This window comes from Nomia melanderi, unplaced genomic scaffold (assembly GCF_051020985.1).
Source record: "Nomia melanderi isolate GNS246 unplaced genomic scaffold, iyNomMela1 scaffold0172, whole genome shotgun sequence".
NCBI classification, from domain to species: Eukaryota; Metazoa; Arthropoda; class Insecta; order Hymenoptera; family Halictidae; genus Nomia; species Nomia melanderi.
In genome coordinates, this window is record NW_027475287.1 from 78,917 (window position 1) to 83,046 (window position 4,130).

Genomic DNA, 4,130 nt, shown 5'->3' on the forward strand with positions numbered 1-4,130 from the left:
ATATAGTTTTATATAGTTTTATATAGTTTTATATAGTTGTATATAGTTTTATATAGGGTTACATGGTTTAATATATATTTATATAGTTTCACATAGTTTTATATAGTTTTATAAAGTTTCATTAGTTTTACATAGTTTTATATAGTTTTATTAGTTGTGCATAGTTTTATATAGTTTTATATAACATTATATAGTTTTCCTTGGTTTTATATATTTCTGCATAGTTTTATATAGTTTTATATAGTTATGTATAGTTTTGTATAGTTTCATATAGTTTTATTAGCTTTAAATAGTTTTATATAGTTTTACATATTTTTATATAGATTTATATAGTTGCATATAGTTTTACATAGTTTTATATGGTTTTATATAGTTTTATATAGTTTTGTATAGTTTCATATAGTTTTATTACCTTTACATAGTTTTATATAGTTTTACATAGTTTTATACAGATTTATATAGTTTTATACAGATTTATATAGATTTATATAGTTTTATATAGTTTTATATAGTTTTATATAGTTTCATATAGTTTTACATAGTTTTATATAGTTTTATATAGTTTTATATAATTTTATATAGTTTTATATAGTCTTATATAGTCTTATATAATTTTATGTCGTTTTATATAGTTTAACATAGTTTTCATAGATTTATATAGTTTTTTATACATTTATATAGTTTTATATAGTTTCATTTGTTTCATACAGTTTTATGTAGTTTTATATAATTTTATATAGTTTTATATAGTTTTATGTATTTTTATATAGTTTTATTAGTTTTATATAATTTTACAGTGTTTTATATAGTTTTCCATAATTTTGTATAGAATTATATAGTTTTATATAGTTTTATATAGTTTTATATAGTTTTATATAGTTTTACATAGTTTTATATAGATTTATATGGTTTTATATCGTTTTATATAGGTTTATATAGTTTTATATAGTTCTATATAGTTTATATAGTTTTATATAGTTTTGTATAGTTTTACATAGTTTTATGTAGTTTTATATAGTTTTTTAGTTTTACATAGTTTCATAGAGATTTATATAGTTTTATATAGTTTTATATAGTTTTACATAGTTTTGTATAGTTTTACATTGTTTTATATAGTTGTGTATAGTTTTATTAGGTTTACATAGTTTTATATAGTTTTATATAGTTTTATATAGTTTTATTAGTTTTATATAATTTTATATAGTTTTATATAGTCTTATATAGTCTTATATAATTTTATGTCGTTTTATATAGTTTAACATAGTTTTAATAGATTTATATAGTTTTTTATACTTATATAGTTTTATATAGTTTTATTAGTTTTACACAATTTTAAATAGTTTTATATAGCTATATATAGTTTTACCCAGTTTTATAAGATTTTATATAGTTTTGTTAGTTTTATATAGTTTTCTTAGTTTCATATAGTTTTATATAGTTTTATATAGTTTTATATAGTTTTATATAGTTTTATTAGTTTTGTATAGTTTTATATAGTTTTACATAGTTTTATATAGTTTTATATAGTTTTATTAGGTTTACTTAGTCTTATATATTTTTATATAGTTTTATGTAGTTTCATATAGTTTTATATAGTTTTATATAGTTTTATATAGTTTTATTAGTTTTGTATAGTTTTATATAGTTTTACATAGTTTTATATAGTTTTATATAGTTTTATTAGGTTTACATAGTTTTATATAGTTTTATATAGTTTTGTATAGTTATATATAGTTTTCCTTATTTTTATGTAGATTTATATAGTTTTATATAGTTTTTCTTGGTTTTGTATAGTTTTACATAGTTTTATATAGTTTTATATAGTTTTATATAGTTTTATATAGTTTTATATTGTTTTATTAGGTTTACATAGTTTTATATAGTTTTATATAGTTTTATATAGTTTTATATAGTTTAATATAGTTTTATATAGTTTTATATAGTATTATTAGTTTTACATAGTTTTATATAGATTTATATAATTTTATATAGTTTTGTTAATTTTATATAGTTTTACATAGTTTTATATAGTTTTATATAGTTTTGTATAGTTATATATAGTTTTCCTTATTTTTATGTAGATTTATATAGTTTTATATAGTTTTTCTTGGTTTTGTATAGTTTTACATAGTTTTATATAGTTTTATATAGTTTTATATAGTTTTATATAGTTTTATATAGTTTTATATAGTTTTATATAGTTTTATATAGTTTTATATAGTTTTATATAGTTTTACATTGTTTAATATATATTTATATAGTTTTACATAGTTTTATATAGTTTTATAAAGTTTTATTAGTTTTACATAGTTTTATATAGTTTTATTAGTTGTACATAGTTTTATATAGTTTTATATAATTTCATATAGTTTTCCTTGGTTTTATATAGTTCTGTATAGTTTTATATAGTTTTATATAGTTTTGTATAGTTTTGTATAGTTTCATATAGTTTTATTAGCTTTACATAGTTTTATATAGTTTTACATAGTTTTATATAGATTTATATAGTTTTATACAGTTTTATATAGTTTTGTATTATTTTGTATAGTTACATATAGTTTTATTAGCTTTACATAGTTTCATATAGTTTTACATTGTTTTATATAGATTTATATAGTTGCATATAGTATTATATAGTTTTATATAGTTTTATTAGTTTTACACAATTTTAAATAGTTTTATATAGCTTTATATAGTTTTACCCAGTTTTATAAGATTTTATATAGTTATGTTAGTTTTATATTGTTTTATTAGTTTCGTATTGTTTTATTACTTTTACACATTTTTAAATAGCTTTATATAGCTTTATATAGTTTTACCCAGTTTTATAAAATTTTATATAGTTTTGTTAGTATTATATAGTTTTATATAGTTTCATTTAGTTTTATATAGTTTTATATAGTTTTATATAGTTTTATGTAGGTTTATATAGTTTTATATAGTTTTATATAGTTTTATATAGATTTATATAGTTTTATACAGTTCTATATAGATTTATATAGTTTCATACAGTTTTATATAGTTTTATATAGTTTTGTATAGTTTCATATAGTTTTATTAGCTTTACATAGTTTTATATAGTTTCACATAGTTTTAAATAGATTTATATAGTTTTATACAGTATATAGATTTATATAGTTTTATATAGTTTTACTTAGTCTTATATATTTTTATATAGTTTTTTGTAGTTTCATATAGTTTTATATAGTTTTACTAGTTTCATATAGTTTTATTTAGTTTTATATAGTTTTATATAGTGTTATATAGTTTTATGTAGTTTTATATAGTGTTATATAGTTTTATAAGATTTTATATAGTTTTATATAGTTTTATATAGTTTTATTTGTTTCATACAGTTTTATATAGTTTTATATAATTTTATATAGTTTTATATAGTTTTAGGTATTTTTATATAGTTTTATTAGTTTTATATAATTTTACAGTGTTTTATATAGTTTTCCATAATTTTGTATAGAATTATATAGTTTTATATAGTTTTATATAGTTTTATATAGTTTTACATAGTTTTATATAGATTTATATGGTTTTATATCGTTTTATATAGGTTTGTATAGTTTTATATAGTTCTATATAGTTTATATAGTTTTATATTGTTTTGTATAGTTTTATATAGTTTTATATAGTTTTATATAGTTTTATATAGTTTTATATAGTATTATTAGTTTTATATAATTTTATATAGTTTTATATAGTCTTATATAATTTTATGTCGTTTTATATAGTTTAACATAGTTTTAATAGATTTATATAGTTTTTTATACTTTTATATAGTTTTATATAGTTTTATTAGTTTTACACAATTTTAAATAGTTTTATATAGCTTTATATAGTTTTAGCCAGTTTTATAAGATTTTATATAGTTTTGTTAGTTTTATATAGTTTTCTTAGTTTCATATAGTTTTATATAGTTTTATATAGTTTTATATAGTTTTATTTGTTTCATACAGTTTTATATAGTTTTATATCATTTTATATAGTTTTATATAGTTTTATGTATTTTTATATAGTTTTATTAGTTTTATATAGTTTTACAGTGTTTTATATAGTTTTCCATAATTTTGTATAGAATTATATAGTTTTATATAGTTTTATATAGTTTTATATAGTTT